Source organism: Nansenia antarctica (assembly GCF_963989245.1).
Source record: "Nansenia antarctica genome assembly, chromosome: 3".
Taxonomy (NCBI): Eukaryota; Metazoa; Chordata; class Actinopteri; order Argentiniformes; family Microstomatidae; genus Nansenia; species Nansenia antarctica.
The window spans coordinates 42,725,526-42,744,969 of NC_137688.1; the positions used below are offsets into that span (position 1 = coordinate 42,725,526).

At 40.8% G+C, this 19,444-nt stretch overlaps 1 protein-coding gene across 3 annotated transcripts in view; it reads right to left on the bottom strand.

The window, feature by feature from the left end:
• The window catches only part of gulp1b (GULP PTB domain containing engulfment adaptor 1b), a 37,714-nt gene extending 30,843 nt beyond the window's left edge, over positions 1–6,871 (bottom strand). Inside the window, exon 1 of one of the 3 annotated variants that reach the window (XM_080525647.1) lies at positions 6,742–6,871. The gene's annotated coding sequence lies outside the window, so the exon portion shown is untranslated. The remainder of the gene's footprint in view (positions 1–6,741) is intronic. The other 2 variants (XM_080525649.1, XM_080525648.1) reach the window with 2 other exon arrangements.
• Positions 6,872–19,444: the final 12,573 nt, after the last annotated feature.

The following is a 19,444-nucleotide window of genomic DNA, read 5'->3' on the forward strand; positions in this document are numbered from 1 at the left end:
TGAACTATAAAAGAGCTACAACAGTATCACAAGTGGCCACTAGGGTTTGCTGCGTGCCCGCCAGATGGCTTGGTCATGGCTTATAGAGTAGGTAGAGAACTAATGCGTTAGCTTGCTAACATTTCTCTGACGTTAGCTATCAGTTTAAGAGAAAATTACTATGTGGCCAAAACATCACTTGTTATGACATGCATTGGGGTGTGACATCCATTGGGGTGTTCTTACGGTGTTGGCATGTTAGATATGTATTTTAAATGTGAGATATTGACATTGTTGTTGTGTAGTACGCAGGGGTAACATAACATAACTCACTGAACACTTGATTAGGAACACCTGTACACCTTCTCTTTCATGCAATTATCTTAATGGGGTGGGCAATGTTTTCTTGGCACACTTTGGGCTCGTTAGCCTATTTGAGTATTGTTGGTGACCATATGCATCCCTTCATGGCCACAATTTACCCATCTTCTAATGGCTACTTGCAGCATGATAATGCACATATGTCACAAAGGAAAAGTCGTCTCAAACTGGTGTCATGAACATGATAATGAGTTCAGTGTTCTTCAGTGGCCTTCCCAGTCACCATATCTGAATCCAATAGAACACCTTTGAGAAGTGGTAGAATGGTAGATTCATAGCTTGAACGTGCACCTGAAAAATCTCAAAGGAATGTTTCCAACATCTTGTGGAATCAACGCCATGAACAATTGAGGCTGTTTTGAAAGCAAAGGGAGGCACTACCCAGTATTAGTATAGTGCTCTTAATAAAATGCTTGGTGAGTGTACAACTCTGCAGACTAATGCTATACTGTACAACTCTGCAAACTAATGCTATACTGTGGGGCTGATGAACACAAAACTGCTTAGTCAAACAGCCATTTAATATAGATCCTCTCAAACCACCCTAGACACTATTGACCATCTCATCATTCATTTCAGAATGAGACTCTTGCCAATCAATATCCCCAGCTAATCGGCCTAAGCATCTTCATTAGAACATAGATTCACCCATAATGAATTTCAGTTTATGAACACTTAATCAGGCCGATCTCTCAAACAAGAAAAACAAAACCATAGCAGCCTGCAAGTAATAACCTGCAAGAGCAAAGAACAATTCTTAGTGATGCAGCTTCTTCTTCTCGGGAGGCTAAAGGCTCTGTTCACTATTCTGCTATCCTCAGGACCATTGAACAGCTCATTATAGGAAGTGCATCTTACTAAATGGACAAGCAGAGAGACGTTGGTACAGTACATCTAATGTAATGTAAATTCACTGGAGGTGGTACTATGTGGCTCAGTTGGTAGAGCATTGTATATATCAGTGCAGAACATGTCATAGAGCTTGGTTGCTAAAAGATTTTTCCTGCATAAAAGTTGTTTTGACTGACTGTATGCTGTCCTGTCTGGCAGAGCTGCACAATGCTCTTTATCTGAAAGGGTAGACCAGAATCATAGCTGGGGGTGGGCCCTCAGTAAAAGGTTACTCCACCTCGAGGGAAAATGTCTGTTTGTACTGGAGAGGTGGAGGTCTACATGGTCGGACAATGTAATAGTATTGTATTTATTTTTTGCATGGGGCCTGAACAGCATTTAATTTCTCTGGCAACTCCTAGCATTTCCAAAGCCCTGGCTCCAATTGGTTTTAATGTGAATTGGGGTCAATTCCATTCACTGAGAAATCAATTATTGTAAATGTGATTGCCTTCCTGTTGTGAAATTCAATGTCTAATTGAAACGAGTGGTATTTAAATGGGAGCGACTAAAGATTCAGCCGTTGAGTCACACCAAAGATGAAAGCAGGAAGCAACACAGAGGCAGTGAGTGTCAATAGAGTTCCGGGAGTTGACGTCACGCAACCCGAAAATCCGAGTAATGGTCCTTAATGCCACCATTTTGGCAGAGTAGAAGCGGTAGTAGAGAGCGTCCAGTCTTCCATTATTATTAATTCATTTTGAAACTAATTTTCGCCGATTTCACTGCATAGTGGACATATTCTCTTGCCGGAGGATCTCTTGCAGTTAAGTAGCCCGGTTTGGTCTCAGATACGTTTGCAGAAGGCCGGCAAATAGCGTTAGCATTAGCTAACATCAGAAGTCATCAGTCTTAGAAGCTAATGTTATCCAGTCTGTATCCTGTGCTCTTACAAATGCCTGTGAGTCTGTTGTACCCTTCCAGTGAACACCTAAACTGTCCCAACAGGTGTGACTACTGAGGATGTTCAAAAGTGAAATAAAGCTGATGCTTGTGACATATTCCATGTTTTTTGTAGGACACAAGTATGCCATGCTCTGAATGCAGACAGCCTAATACTGTGTGGGGTGACAACTGTTAAAGCAATGTTAATGTAAGACAAACTAGAAAGACAACATGTTATAAATTGCACAATGTTGATTTATTCAACTATAGACAATGGGGATTGATGGGTGAACTGATACCTGTGAGAGGACAGGGGGAGCAGACAGAAGGCTACACATTTCTGCTGCTTGATCATAATAAATATGTAGATGATAGGCATACTGTTTGCTTTACTTACTTATACTGTTTGCTAGGTGAAGCAATTCGAAGTAATATAACTCTGGGTGAGATTAGGCATGTAACGGGACATAACGTTACCTAACGTTAACTTAGCCTAGCAGACAGCTAGCAGCTAGCTTGCGTTTTCGTTTTCTAATGGCTTGAATAGTACGCCGGGGGCGTTATAAGGGTCGGTGATGTTCAATCTATTTAGTTTAGCGATGTAGCTTTCTTTGTCTTGGTCGGTGAAGTGGGACGTAAACTCTGATGGTCTGAAGTTGCCACTGGCGCTGGTGCTGCATCCATTATTTTCTATTCTGCCAATATGGCGCCGTAAACAAAGTTTCGTGACTCGAGTCACGTGACGTCCGGAGCTCTATGACACTGTGTCATACTCAGCAGAAGACAAAGCAGAAGACTGATTTCATGTGACAGTGAAGGGCTGTAACTACTTACTGCAGGAACTAAAAAAACAACAACACTCCATTTACTAGATGAGCTATAAGAAGTTCACTTTCGTATCAGGAGTCCATAGGTAAGCTATCTTCCTCTGCTTAACTAAGGAGGACACTACCCTGGTTAAGTGTTTTTCAGGAGTAGTGCCTCCCATAGAAGCTAAGCAGAGGAAGGTAGCTTACGTTTTAGAAAATGGACTTCTGATGCGAAAGTGGACTTATCATAGCTCGCCTAGTGAATTGAGTGCTGTTTCACAGATTGTTGTTCCCACAGTGTACCATCATCAACATTTGTTATCCCTATCCCATGATCACGTGTGGTCTGGTCAAGTCTGCTGTAGTCCAGCATTGTCACACCTGTCACACTTGTCAACTCAAAGCCGAATCAGATTATACATCCGGCTCCTCTCTACCCGATACCTGTAATGGGGGAAACGCTTGAGCGTGTTATAGTTGACTGTGTTGGTCTGTTGCCAAAGACAAAGTCTGGTAACCAGTTTGCATTAACGACCATGTGCCTGTTCCTGGCTCAGCTCTCTCAGCACATTTTTCTGGCCCATACTTTGTGGAGAAGAAGCTAGATGAAACTGACTGTGATTTAAATGCCTGAGCGCAAGCGTTAATCTCACATATGCCACATCAATATGTTAAAAGCCAATAGTGTCAGAGGTAAAAGCTGTCTCTTCTGTGGCTTCTGCTGTAGTGGTTCCATGCTCTGTTGTTGGTGTAGATGAGGATGGCTTGGTGTTGTTGTGCAATGCTCAGTGTCAAGCAGTGTGCATGCCTAGCTCTGACATTGTCTCTTCTTTCTCATTTGTTGTATTTGAATGACGATCAAAAAGCGAACATTGTAGCTTTGATAAAAGCTTTCCTATGTTGCCGATGCTGTTCCAATCAAGCAGCATCCGTATCATGCCGACAGTATTTTACAGTACTGAGTTATGACGTTTGGAATGCGCAGTGCACCTGCTACTTTCCAACATCTTGTAAATATTGTTTTAGAGGACGTTCCCAATTGTTGGGAACGTACTGACATACTGTAAGTTCCCTAATTGTGCGTATTTCTATGATTTGGTTAAGCATTCCGATACCTGGGATGCCCACATCAGCTTGTTGAGGGATGTGTTCAAACATTTGACTAAAGTTTTGTTGACTTTGAACTTGCCTAAGTGTGAGTTTGGTAAGGCCACTGTTACCTATCTGGTTAAGCAGGTGGGTCTCGGACAAGTGCGTCCTGTGGAGTCGAAGGTCTGCGCTATTAATGCCTTCCCAGCACCCTCGACCAGGCATGAGCTGTACCGGTGTTTAGGTATGTCAGGCTACTATCGTTACTTTTGCAAGAACTTTCTTCTGTTTTTGTTCCCCTGGCAAATTTAGGGGAACAAAATTATGTCAGGGGAACAAAGTTATTTGTGTGGTCTGAGGAATGTAATTTGGCTTTTGAAAGTGCGAAAGCACTCCTATGTAGTGCTCCTGTCCTGGCTGCTCCATGAGAGGCCTTTAAGTTGTACGTAGATGCTAACAGTGCTGGTGCTGTTCTTCTTCAGGAGGACAAGAATGGTGTGGACCATCAAGTCTGCTACTTCTCTAGAAAGTTTAATCTGTGTCAAAGTATTCAACCATTGTTCGGGAGGCTTTGGCATTGTTGTGGGCTCTTCAACATTTTGAAGTATTGTATACTGTATATTGGTTCCAGTGTGCTGCCGGTGGTTGGAGTGAGTGTGGGGGGGTTGTGTGGGTTTGTGTGTGTGTGTGTGTGTGTGTGTGTGTGTGTGTAAATTCACTGTGACAATTCTCTTATTGCTTCATAATTCATCCATTGTATTTTCATTCCGGTTACAGGAATGGTATAGGTGAAAGCAGCCCATGGGTATGCATTTATGCATGTAGGTTATCCTGTCTACACTAGTTAGTTGGGGGCAAGTACCATTTGTTGTGTTTTCGGTTAGCTCAGAGTGTTGGCGCTAGATTGTGTCTAGTGGCATTCTTAGGTATAGATTAGTTTAGGGACTACCTTATTTTTCTGCAGGGTTTATGCAATAGATTTGGTTGAATAATGTATATTTTTCTGCTTCAATCTGGTCCAAGTTCAGTTGAAACCTTATATTAAGAGATATATAATTAATGTTATATTAAGAGAAAACTTGCATTGGCTCCATGCAAGCCCAGAACAGAAGTTCATCACGTCATGTGCATACGCTGCCTCTGACGTTCAATACGAAAGACAGACATGACAACATTCTATTGTTAGAATTCAGTGTAGGCAGTTTGTGTGTTATTTAGGAAATAAAAATCTATTTTTGTGGAGAAAAAATAAAATCGTACACAAAACTATCTCTGTTCTGTTGGTTGTGAATGGGACAAGTTAAAACATGAAACATAAAGCACTATATGTGTATACAGTCTAACATTATTTTTCTTGCATTTGCGATTACTTACAGTACATGAAAAATAATCATTCAGGAAACATGTTGATTCAACACACAACTATTGTGCCAGAGGTCTCAGGTTGACATGAGTGACCCATAATGACACACGCTTTGCAAGTTAACTTACATCTTACACTATACACTGTTAAATATATGCACGAATGCACACATACATAATGCATATAGTGTGATTTCTCTAGCAATTGAGAAATCTAGCAAGCTCCAGTGTCACTCTAAAACATACCAGAATAGTTATAACACCACATGGGTGTCCTCCTTGTTTAAAGGTAGACGCTTAGGTCATCCACATGAAAGGTCCCCGGTTCGAACCCTGTCAGTTACAGTGGCATCCAACAAGGTACGGGTCTCGTGGAGGAGCAGGTTAAAGGGGGGTGGATGTACTGTAGCAGAGGGGATTTGGAATTACACTCACTTAATGAATAGCCCTGCCTGACTTGTTCGCTCAATGTTGCTCTCAATGTGCAGGACTTTGTGGTTTAATGGTAGACAATTGTTTCACCCACAAGAGAAGTCCTCAGTTCAAGCCCCCCCCCCCCCCCCCCGGTTACACCAGCAAGGGCTATGGACTTCAAACCTTGATAAAAGACAAAAAATAACTAGAGCCAAAAAACTCTCCATTCAATGTTGTTGCCTAGGGGCTCTCATCATTTAAAACACAATGAGACCCTCCTTCACAGATCGATCTCTCTCTCTCTCTCTCTCTCTCTCTCTCTCTCTCTCTCTCTCTCTCTCTCTCTCTCTCTCTCTCTCTCTCTCTAAATGCATCCCCAAAAAAATCACCATGGCTTGCTCCCAGTACAACACAGAGTAAAGGTTTCTTTGAACCATCATTGACTAATGACTACCAATGTGTTTTGGAAGAAATATTCAAATAATGGGGACCTCATTTGGTCAAAAAAACCAATAAAATGTTGGTTTCAATGCCTAGGCTAAGAGAAAACCAGTCAGTGTTCTTCATACAGTAAGTTACACATTCAACACAAGCCCAATAAAAGCAACAACATTTAATTATAAACTAGCGTTAAATCCAATCAAATGTAGGCATGCACAGTGATCCAAAGTAGTGTACGGCATTCTCTATCAGCAATGCTACAGTACCTCTGTGGCTGTAGCCTACCTCTAGATCGACTAGCTTTCCTCTAGAACGAGCTTTTTGGCTCCTGTATGCAGGATATAGTCAAATAGAAATTGCAAGAAATATTCACCCATAATAAACTTGCACTCTTTTTCATAATAATAAAAAAAAGAAAGAGTAGAGTATGCGTAAAAAGGAGCAATTTACATTCCGGGGAATGGAATAAAGTGAATTATATTTTGCCTACCCAACGTCGGAAGCGTTGTCTTTCTTGTTAGCTGTAATGTATGTCTCCCTCTCCACTGAGTTCGATCTTCTTTTTCTTCGCACACACGTTCATCCACGCTCTTCCCCTGTTCACTTCACAAACACGGTACACGCACCGCTTCTCGCAAAGTTTAGTGACGTCAAGTGAACTCAAGTATTTGAAAAGCCGCTATTCGGTTTGGAATTTAACCAGCTGCGCATTTAAAGGGACCGCGAACATCAGAGTCATTTATTTGGGGAATGTATATATCCTTGATAAATGACTACTTTGGGGCCATATGCAATAATAGTAAACGTTGCTCTCCGCAGATTTTCTTTTGTGTTTTTCAAAATAATTTTAGGCAGGTGATAAAAGGAGTAAAACATAAAAAATAAAAAAAAAACACGCAAACAAAAAAACATCACCGAGACAACTTAACTTTACTCAGAATTGAATTGCACACCCCAGACAAGTTGTTAATTTGTGTATCATTGACTACATGATATGCATGCATAAGAAATGCCTTTTTTCTCTGCTCCAGTTAAAGTAGCCTATGAATGCATACACATCCTTCCAACGCACAGTTCCTGACACATTGTTTATAGAAGCCTATTGTGTTAGTTAATTTGGGATCATAATATGTATGCTACATTTGCATAATGCATTCTTCCTCTGTTCCATTAAAGCTTATCAAGGCATTTCTGAACTATGGGAGTTAGAATGTTATCTAAATATAGACACATTCTTCCCAGGCACAGTACCAGTCTGTCAGAATCTGGGACAGAATAGAAGGTTGACGGTGATGGTAGTTATTCATCTTTCTATTCTGGCTCTGCTTGAGAGATGTATTGTGATGAAACCCCCAAGAGCAAGACAGTATATCAGATTACTGAGAAGGCTATCTGACTGAACTCTGAGTTATCAATGAATGCCCTGGTTCATCCACATCATGCGACTGATATTTTCACCATAACCTGACAATCATTCCACTCAGTAAGTACTGTAGGTGCTCGAGAGAGAAAAACAGAGAGAGCTTTAAATCCTGTCTCTGCCAACATGAATCTCCTTCGCTTGACACAACCTCAGAAAAACTGCAATACAATGAAATAGTATTGAATATCCACCATGCTATGCTATGCGGTCTGACTACAGTATGTCTAGAACTTGGTCTCAGCCCCTGTCATTGTTCACGGAGAGATGATGACGGCAATTTTCATGGAAATATTTGCCTGGCTGAAATGGCCCATATTCAGATCAATGGCTGATGAAGAGTGGAAAGTATAGGCCTTATGAATGGGTTTGTCAATGACCCACAAAACTCGATATGACAACACATAAGTGAGAGTGCTGCTTATCTTACATACAGTAGGGTACATGGAGCCTTTATATGAATGAAGCAAGAAAGGACTGCACTCAGTTGGCATTGGTTAACACTGAAATGATGCCATTTAGAACCTGCAACACAAGCTGAGAGAAATCTAAAAGCAAATGTTGTTCATCCACATGAGAGGTTGTTCGCTGCTCCACGTCAACACATTCTGTGCCACTGACAGGAGGTGGAGAGAATGTGTTCCTCCATGGTGATAGACGTAGACCAATATTGTCCATTCTGACCAGGATGTGTCCCTGCTAGAACAGGAGAAAGTGCAGTATGGGGGATGGGTCGCTCCACCATGCCAGTGCTGCCAGACCCATTGTGGAGATTAACACTCGCTGTTCCCAATGGCGAGACAGATTCAGATGGAGTGAGGACACCCACCATTGGAAGTCTTGCATGTAGAGGAGGCCAGAGTCAGTGAAGCCATGAGACCCAAGAGCCTCAGGCAGGTATATGGGTCCACAACCTGAAGGCTACACTACAAATTGTTAGAGCTAAGGGCTCTATATGGAGCATGCCAAAATGCATATGGACAATCTAATTAATATACATATAATTCATGATGCTCTTAAATCATATCAATGAATGATAAATCATGATCAAGGTATCATATAACTTATGCCTTTATCAGCCCAAAGATGACAAAAACACTATGTTAGCAACGCAACTACATAGTACTTTGACTTACGTGGTGGTTAGGCAGAATTATGCATTAACTTTGAGTGGTTAAAGTAAGGGTTATGGTAAGGGTTAGGGTAAGGGTAAGGGTTAGAGTTAGGGTTAGGGTATGTTGTCACAGGAAAGTTTTAAGTAACCCTTAGAATTAGCAACAGGAATTACAACAGCACTTTTGTCAAAATTGCCCCAAAGCAAGACAGACTAAAAACAGACTGAAAAGCGGACAAATCATTAGTTATACACCCTGTGCTGTATACTACACACTATGGTGCAACACAGATACAACACAACAAACAAATGGTTGTTTATTCAATGTGGTAATATGTTTGTATCTGTCCCTATATGTACAACAAAAACATACATAAATGAATACACTTTATTCAGCATTAAACAAGTGATTTGAAGTAAGAACATTCTTCTTATTTTTGGGAGGTGGTTATTTCTCTCTATACAATTGGGTAATTCAATTAGACTACAGTCCTGAATTGCTGAACATGTCTGTTCTTCACTCTTTACTAATCAGAGACTAATTCAGACATTAGGCACCAGGTGAGTGAACTCGCTGCCCAATCAGTGACTATTGATTAATTAGAAAATAAAACAACTGCTTCTCAATATCTCTCATAATTATTGGATAACATGCTCTTCAGTTTCCTAAATTATTCAATACAATTGAATATCATTGTTATACAGTATACTGCAGTCTCCAACAATAGCTAAATGTGCTTGTGGCGTAATAAGAATGTCATTTGAAATCAGCATTATAATCACGGAACACTTTAATCACCTGTCTGGGCTTATATTGTCCATTCTGTGCAGATGATTAGGATTTGTAATTGGCCGAACCAAACTCGTTACATTTATTGTGACTAATCAATGTGCTTAGCTATCATGCAGATGCACAGGCCGGATACTGCCAAACAAAGACTCACAAACACACACACACACACACACAAGCACACACAAGCACACATACACACAAGCACACATACACACACTCAGTAATTACCATCAAAATATTCTACATTTTGTTTGCCCAGACAAACATAACAAACATGCTAATTCCAACAGTAGCATGCACAGTGATTTGCATTTCTTTTCAGACAAAGCAATTATCTTGTTTACCAGATAGCCTGGTGCACTCATTATGAGTATGTCTCACTTACTGTGTTGGTTCACATGCTCTCTCCAGCAATCTCATGGGGACAGTAATCACTTCTGAATCAACTCAATCCTCCCAGATGTTGTCCAAACTAATTTTAGTGAATTAGGAGATAAGAAAATAATGTTTGGTATGTGTGGAAGATATAAGATAGAGGGAAAGTTATTTAAATTACAGTTCCATCAAATTATTTTCACATACAGTACTCCAACATTCAAGCCTGCAGTTGGACATGAATGGCAATTTACAGCACAATGCTAAAACAGCTCTGGAGAAAAAAATCTATGTTGTGTTTATGCATTATAAAGGTACGTGTCTTTATTATTAACAATACAATGCAGTATGAAAGAGCTTTACCTAGGTGCTTTATCTATTGTAAAGCACTTTGACGTAAAGCGCTATACACATAAAGTTATTATTATTATTATTATTATTATTATTTTGATAACTAACATTTATGTTTGCTAAAAGGTTTTCCTGTTTCATGCTGATGCCAATATTGTTTCAACTGCATAGCAGGCTACTGGTATTTCTTAGTTTGCTAAAGTTTCTAGAGATCTTCTAGATGAATATTCCATGATGATCGGCTGGAACATAATCTAAAATAGAAACAGGCTTCATCTAAATCAGTAAACAACCCAATTTACCCATTTTCATTAAGCAAAAACCCAATAGATCTGCATGAAATATCAAAATATCAAACGACTTGTTCTGCTACACTTTACTGTGTTACATGCATTACTCAAGACCACGTTAGCCCATTGAGCTAAAGCGTAGTCCTTAGCTCTGGGACCCAACACAAGCCATCAGGTCTCAGGCATGACAGTAGTTCACCACCAGTTACATGTACAGAGGCGCTACATAAACATTGATAAGCCAGTTTAGATTGGATCCTGCCCCAAGTGTCCCAAGGATCTCACCTTCTGTCATTATGCAGGGCAATGAGTGAATGCAAGAACATGAAGCTCAATATCAGATAGAAATGGATGTGAACAATGATAATGATGGTCATGGTTCAGGAAAAAGAACTCTACAGTCACAGAAATCAGACAGCATTGTCACAACAATACTGTGCATTGCAGCTGCCTTGACTGTGGTGTACTATACAGTAATTGATTTGGTTTGTGGCTGCTAAGGATGCTACTTGGCGGCTTGTTCACAAATCACATCACATTACAATACTAATGATACCATTAGGATACAGTAGCAAGGTGGCGCATTAGCGCCATAGCTCCTAATCATTATGCTGGCAGCATTTTTCCTCTGAGATGTCTGTGTGACTGTACTGGGAAACAAGAGAGCCTGAGGGATTGGTATAATCTAGTAAGGCTGAAATACAGTAGGAGTGGCTTATTACACACACACACACACACACACACACACGCACACGCACACGCGCGCGCGCACACACACACACACACACACACACACACACACACACACACACACACACACACACACACACACACACACACACACACACACACACACACACACACACACACACACACAGATTTGCCATTGAAGGTCATACAGCTGCCCTTGACCATAAGCATACTCTAGACGTCTAGACCACATTTTTTAGACTGTGGTATGTACATTACTCTCATGAGTAGCTCATACAGTACTACCGCAAAAGTGCTTAAATTACATTCTAGAAAAGAAAAGTTTGCCACCTCGGATTCAGAAGACGTATATTTCTGGGTGAATGTAAGATATATATATTTAATGAATTTCAGGTTTTTAATATCATATTATCTTCCATTCATTACAGCAGTTGAGTCAGTCATGCGTGATGGTGATTATTTCTCTCTCTCACCTCTTCTTATTTCCTCTGTCATACTCTCTCACCTCCCCTTCCATTTTGTCTGTAATGCAATTAAAATGTCAACCATGGTCTGCCTATCTCAAAGGTTCCTCTTTATCTGTCAGTGATCTTGAACCCCAGTCAGGATATGATTTCCTCTGCACATGGGCCTTGAGATGTGAGCGCTTAAGAAACGTATTATTGTTATTATTTTTCTCAGAAGTTTTCTCTGTATGTATTGTATTTTGAAAATACATTTGTGATAGGGTCTCGTAAAAAAGTCCTCAAGTAGGGCAATGTTATTTTCCCGTTTTTTCCAAATTATGAAAGTGCATATTGTATGTTTTGAAATGTGTCATACGTTGAAATCTGAGTTGAATAGTTGAAAAAGATATGCTTATTTGAATGTTTGTACAGCTCAAAACAAATAGCGGAGAAACGCACTCTGAATCAAAACACACGCAAAACAGCTGCTAGTAGGCTAGCGCTAAAAAGAAACACCGCTACAAACATGTTTGTTTACAAGCTATGTATCACTTACCCAGTAGCCTATGGCAGACGATACAGTGAATCCAATTCACAAATTATAAGTATTTAGTGATCCTGAAACTGTTGTTTGTTATATCGAGTGGGCATGTCAACACTTACACTTTTGTAATATGCCAAAAAATTGAAAACCCATTTAAACAATGTAGACGACTTTCGTGACTTGAGAATTGCCGACATGCAGCCCTTTTTACCAGACTGTGTCACATTTTGCATGTTTCGTTATACTCAAGCCTCAGAATGATGCTGTTCAGTGACATTGCACAGGTTTGTGGTTGCTGAAATTCTTTCATTAAGATAGACATTAGACATTTCATTCACCCTACTCAGACCTTCACAGCTATACAAATATATGTTATTGTTTGATGAAGAACCATTGACAGAACTGAGAGAATTCAATCTCCCACCTCTTTAAAATAAGGGACTGCATATTCTTGGTCACTATTCAGGGTCTCCTACACTTAACAACATCATGTTGTTTTCATTACAATAATATCCTAAAAATGTGTTTGCAAAATGGAATTCTTGTTTTGAAAAAGAAAGTCAATAGAATACAATATCAATGTTAATCTCTAGAGCATTTTTTCTTTCAAAAAAGACAAACCAATTTGCTAACAACTTTAATCTTTGTATGATTTTCACCGTAGTATAGTACAAGCAGAAGGGAAGTCAAACCCTCCCGTCAGAGAGATACAGCAAGACTCCTCGCACCGGGTAGTGAGTGGACCATGAGGGTCGACCTGGGGAGACAGCTCCAGTTCCCCAGGGAGATCGTGGAAACATCGCTCCGACCAGACCTGGTCATGTGGTCAGAGGCTTGCAAGACAGTCCTTCTGGTCGAACTCACTGTCGCTTGGGAGGGTGGTTTGGAGGCAGCCAACGAGCGGAAGCGAGCCAAGTATGCAGATCTGGCGGCGGAGTGCAGGGAGGCTGGCTGGAAAGCCGTTACGTGCCCTGTGGAAGTGGGGTGTAGGGGCTTCGTAGGTTCCTCAGCTGCTCGCCTACTCCGTGACATAGGATGCACAGGAGCAAGGCATCGGAAAGTCATGAAAGAGCTGGCTGAGGAGGCGGAGAAAGGCAGCTTCTGGCTGTGGCTAAGAAGGAAGCATACGGGTTGGGGGGCGAACAACACCTAGGGCATCAGCAGGGGGTGGCAGGGAGAGATCCCTGCCATCGCTCCGCCACCAGGAGATGTACTGGGGTTAAAGGAGCGAAACGTCAATGACTGGTGGTCCCCAGCTGATGACCCAGTTAGGCCCACATAGGTGTTCAGTGAGGTGTCACAGCACACCTGTTCTAAAGGCACTGTTGGAGGTGCGTCAGGCAGCAATGCCCAGTAGGAGTACCATCACCTGTATCATGATTTGTTTTTCACTGCCTATCAGACAAGGACCTCTTCAGTAGTTGAAACAGCAGAAGTCAATAACTGACCTGAGGTGAAGAAAACTGAGAACAGCCGGGGCATCACCACACTCTCTCCCCTCCCCTCCTCTTCTCTCCTCTGTTTTATTAATGAATCTCTCCTCTCTTTTTCTCTTGTCATGTCTCCTTATCTCTCTCTCTCTCTCTCTCTCTCTCTCTCTCTCTCTCTCTCTCTCTCTCTCTCTCTCTCTCTCTCTCTCTCTCTCTCCACTGTCTTCATAAAAGAAAGGCTTTCAAAATCCTTCAGGGATGATAATGAGTTCAGTATTATTCCTCCGTCAAATTAGAAATAATAATAGTAATCTGCTGGGACTATATCGGACTATAAAGACTCCAAAAACAGTGCACTACAAAAACGTAGTGAAACACTGTCCTACCCCTAGCAATTTCAGATGGTTCCTTTATGTGGAGGAGAAAGAGGAGAGTTTGCTCAGAAAGCCGAGGTGGGTGATGGTTAAGTCTTCCATCCATCATAAGCACACGTGCAGTGGGGAGTGCACTTGCAGATTATAGACTGCAGAAGATTGTAGTCAAAGAGGATATTTCTCATCCTGCCTAAGGTTGAAATCGACCTAATCCACTTCTCCAATGCAATGAGCGATAGCTGTTATTATGGCAGGTGTATAATAGCGTGTCATGTATGTGTACCGAAAACAAAGCAGTATAGAAGTGTTAAATACTGCAGGCTGCAGGCAGTATCGCAAAACATTATGGTTTTCCTACGTAGTCACCTGCAAGCGTCCATGCCTGCGTGGGTAGCTGCGTGTGTGTGTGTGTGTGTGTGTGTGTGTGTGTGTGTGGATTAAATACATGACACAATTCAAAGTGAACTAGAACATGATTATTAAAGACGTCCCAAAATAAAATGTTTGCTCTGCATCTCTCAGAAGTTGAGTTCAGAAAAAGGGTAGAGGAATAAATATGGGTTAGAGAGGAATGCCCTAGTATTATGGTCCCTCAGAACAAAGTAGGCTAAACCTGTGCTCAAGGAAGCAGGGAGAACATAGAAAAACTATGCAATGTATCTTGGATAACTAAGTAAATCATGAAAAAACAACGTAAATCAGCATTACACAGGTCCAGGACCCGTCAGCCTGTCAAATTGATTATCTTTTTGTCATACGTCCCTTTCCCTAACCCTTTGCCCCTAAAAGACGTGGGGTCTGTGAAGCGTAGCAGAGAGTAATGTAAAAACTGATGAGGCGGTAGTCTGCACACATCTCCCACTCCCCCGTCCTCACAGTGAGACCCACGGCAGAACAATGACCTGATGGATTCCCTGCTCTTGCCTAGAGACTGTTTTATAAAGCCTGGGACAAGCTGCATTACTCACTACCTCATGCAATAATCAGAATCTGCTTCACCACCAAAGCTAAAAGCTGTGCATGGTGTACTGTCGTAGTCTTTTGGAGAGAAAACACACGTCTGAAGTATGGAGAGGAAACTGAAAAGAGCGGAAGAAAGAAATATAGACAGATAGAAAGAAGTAAAAGTTTTAACTATACCCCCACACTGCATGGATAATGTGTTTGTTTTGACCAGATACAGTGTTTCTAAACAATGCTTTGTTTTTAGAGCCTTTGTAGTAGTCAGCTCTCCCCCAGTATGTTGCCACTCAGATGAAAGGACATGAGTCACTTTCATCATTTCCAGCCCCCAATCCCCTATCTCTATTTTAGTTTATTTGATGTTTTTGAGTGGCTGTCGATGTCAAATCATACTATCTGTCTCTCAAACCCACTGCCCTGTGACACATAGGAATACCAGACAATGAGGTATTTTAATTAATGTGTCATTAAGGAACTCCACATTCAAATGAGCTCAACAACCACCTGCCACTGATATTGTGCAGTATAATGAGAGTTTATTTAAACATTTTCTACTGCTGAGTCAAATTTCAACACTTAAATGCATGATGGGCAACGACAAGGTGATAACGTTTGGCTGTATTGACTGTATTAGTATTATTACTAGTGTAGTATTAATGCTATGTTGGAAACTGATAGCTACTGAGCGTATTTATTGGGTGGTCCAAGAGGCCCGAGTCCATGCCTTAGTCCCTAGCCAATCGAGCCATGTTTTTGGTGGGTTACCAGTAGTGCGGGTAGGTATAGAGAGTGTACTGGGTTTTTGGGAATGCAGATTTCAAATGTCAGGTCCATTGTGACAGAGAAGGATCATGTTACAACTGCACATCACCATATATTTCAGAGGAATGTAACTAGTAAATGAAAATTACAATAATTAAGCATGAAGGAGCTGCTGGAGGCCCTAATTAATTTTGCATGTTCATGCTTGAACCATTTCCATATTAAAACGGTTTTAATAATTATAACTATATACATAATAACTGTTTTCATACATTCATTACTGTTTTGATGCACCTTTAGTGTTTCAACGTCTATACATTTTCCCTTCTGAAACAACAGCACAAATTCATTCATTTACAAAGAATGCATTTTAATTAAATTAAAATGATTTTGTACGTAAAGTTATGTACCTAACGTAAAGATGTTTATATGTGGGCAGTCAATATACAGTATGTACATATTTTACAAATCAGGCAACGTCGACTAGAGGATGTTAATCTTCACTGTTTCCACTAAGCATGTTAGCAACGACTTGTGTGGTGATTAGGCAGTATTAGGCATTCACTTTGAGTGGTTACGGTAAGGGTTAGGGTTATTGTTAGTGTTGGCCATTAACTTAAAGTGGTTAAGGTATGGGTTAGGGTTATTGTTAGTGTTGGCCATTAACTTTGAGTGATTACGGCAAGGGTTTGGGTTATGGTTAGTGTTGGGCATTCACTTTGAGTGGTTATGGTTAGGAATAACTTGGTTATAGTGAGTTGTAAGGGGAAGGTATTAGCAACCATTAGTAACAAGATTCAGCAAATGAAACCACTAAAAGCACTTTTGTCAAAACTGACCCAAAGGCAATCTTCCTGCTGGTTGATGATGCCTGATTTTTTAAATATTTACATATATTGACGATCCACATGTAAACATATTTATGTCTCTTGGACATTACTTTACATATCATACAAAATGATTGATGAGATCAGGCTGGTGTGTCAGAAGAGAAGGTTGTTTGGGACGTCTGTTCAAATCTAATAGTCACTTCAGAAGACTGAAATGTGCAAATTTCTACTTTGAACTCTACTAAACCTATGTTTAGGGCACTATGTAAAGGACTTTTGTGTTGCATACAAAAGCTTTGAAAAAGGCGATGATTACAGCAAGTTGATTGTGAGGGGCAGGAGTCTGTGAGGTTCTATGACATTGTGCTCTATGGCTGAGAGGATTGTACTCTTGTTGTGGTCAATTCCATTGCTGGCAATATATTGAATGGGAGCTGCAAATCCTCTCCAAGCTCTTTTTGAAAGACTGGTGTTTGTTTTGAGAAAATGTGCAGGATGCACATTATAAACACATTTATATGCCCAAAAACAACAAAATATGGGAAACGTATGACACAATGCATGTTATGTAGGTATTGCATTGCCAACATTACATTTGGATCGAGTTATATTAATGAGAGAGACAGGGGAGAGAAAGAGATAGAGGAGGGAAAAGGACAGGGAAGGAGAGGGAGAGGGAGAGGATTTCTGGCCTTTTCTTCATAGGTCCTACATTAATCTAGGAGTCGAGTTAGACACATGGATGTCTGCAATGAGGCAGTACAGTGTTGTGGCCAGATATGAGAGCATATTCTATTAATTCCACAATAGCTTTAACCTGCAGTGCTCTCAAAGTCATTATCAATGGTAATAGATGATATAAAAAATAAGATAATGGTTCCTGACATAGATCACTGAGCCACCTTTTGCCACGCCTCCTCTCCCCAGCAACCCTACTATTCAGTACCTCTGAACTGAAATCAACTGTGTAATGACACAAATGTCTACATAACTCAAGATTATGATAGCCCAACGAGCTATGCATTAGCTCTGGGAGCTGACACAAGTCTCCAGGTCTTAAAACTCAGATTACTCATCAACAGTCCACCAAACTACATGTGCTACACTAACACGGCCATAATAGTGAAGACTGTTAGCTTACTCACTTACATTGTGTCCCCTCACATGGCTGTCAGACAAAAGCATGTCATTTGATCTGTCAGCCATTCAAAGGGAAATTCATTTCAGCTCATTCAAACACAAACATGAATATGCAGCTCATCTGTCACTGGACAAGTTCATTGCCTCCTCAGTCCCTTTACTTTTATGTTTTAACTCCAAATGGGAACCTATGATCAACTTTTTCAAAAATGTACTTTTTACTTTGTTAACATTTGAGCATTTCGAGGAGGCATTATCAACATACTTTAATATGCAATCTGAAGAAGTGACAAAAAGGGGATCCTACAAACTGAGTAATAAACGGAGTTAATTATTGTGTGTAATGAGGGATTTGATTTGAGTTACAGTAATGTATGTGCGTGCACTGGTCTCAACTAGGATTTCATTCTTAATCCCTTCTAACCCTAACCCTAATGGTCTTAAACCAAAGATCTCATAGAGGTATACAGTTTCTCTTTACACTGTCAGGGATAGCATTTCAAACATGCGAAATATGTTTTGCATAAAACCATACTCATTATGCAAAATAAGCCCCACACCGCTAGACACAAGCTTGTGAGTCTACTGTGGTTGGTTGATTGATTGCTGCTGTCCAGTTATTTCTGATGGGTCCTGATATTCCATCATGGCTGATGCTCAGCTTCATGAGACACAAACACAGGGCTTTCAATGATTGGAGTGTCTCTCTCTTCAACCAATTTTGTAAAGTGCATCAAGCATGTTTCATTATGCATGTTTGAGGTGGGGGATATTTATAGATGCGAGTTGCTCACCCATCATTTGTTAACCAAGAGTCTCCACAAATCTTATTATAATCTTCTCTGGTGTCTAATTCATCATTGATTTATGCAAAACGGACGTCAACACATGCCCCTTCCTTCTGACTGGAATGACTGAGATCTAGAAAGGTGGTAGAATGAGTCAGCAAGAGTAGGGGTTGTGTTTGTGATATTAAAGGTAGTCTACCTACGTTTGGGGTCCAAGGAAATGCAATAAACTTTTGCTCTCTCTCTCTCTCTTTCTGTGTTTCTCTCTCCTTCCCTTCACCTCCCTTTTGTATGGTGGTTTAAGTGACAGGTAAGTACAGTCAATGCACCAATGAGGGCAACTGGGGCACAGATATTCCCTGACACAGCATTGATTCCTCTGTCATATTGGACACTCTCTCACAGGCGATTGAGTTCTTTCGTGAAAGTGATTCACAAGGTTGTCTGTGCCAGTCCACCATAAATAAGTAACTAGCTCTGCTTGCCTCAGTGTGAGTAGGGTTGACATGTGGCACGGTGGCTTATATCCCAGCCAGTCCCCATATAGAAGACATCTATAGTACATAATCACACTCAAGAGATTTACTATGAGGACATGTTGGGGTCTTGGGGAGTTGAAATACATGACGACTGTGGAAGAGGAAGAGGTCGGAAAAGGATAAAGAGTGTGTTTTAAGACAAATTCTTTGGACTACAGTTTGTAGTGTGCTAGTGTGCATGCACCACATAGTTCATTAACTGGTTCTGTAGCTAGGGCCCAGACTTGGCAGATGCTGTGACTGTTGACTTTTGACTAGAGCCAGCGGGTGGATAGCTTAACCTTCAGCTCCCCGCCTTTCATCCACCCTGTTTGTCTCCTCAG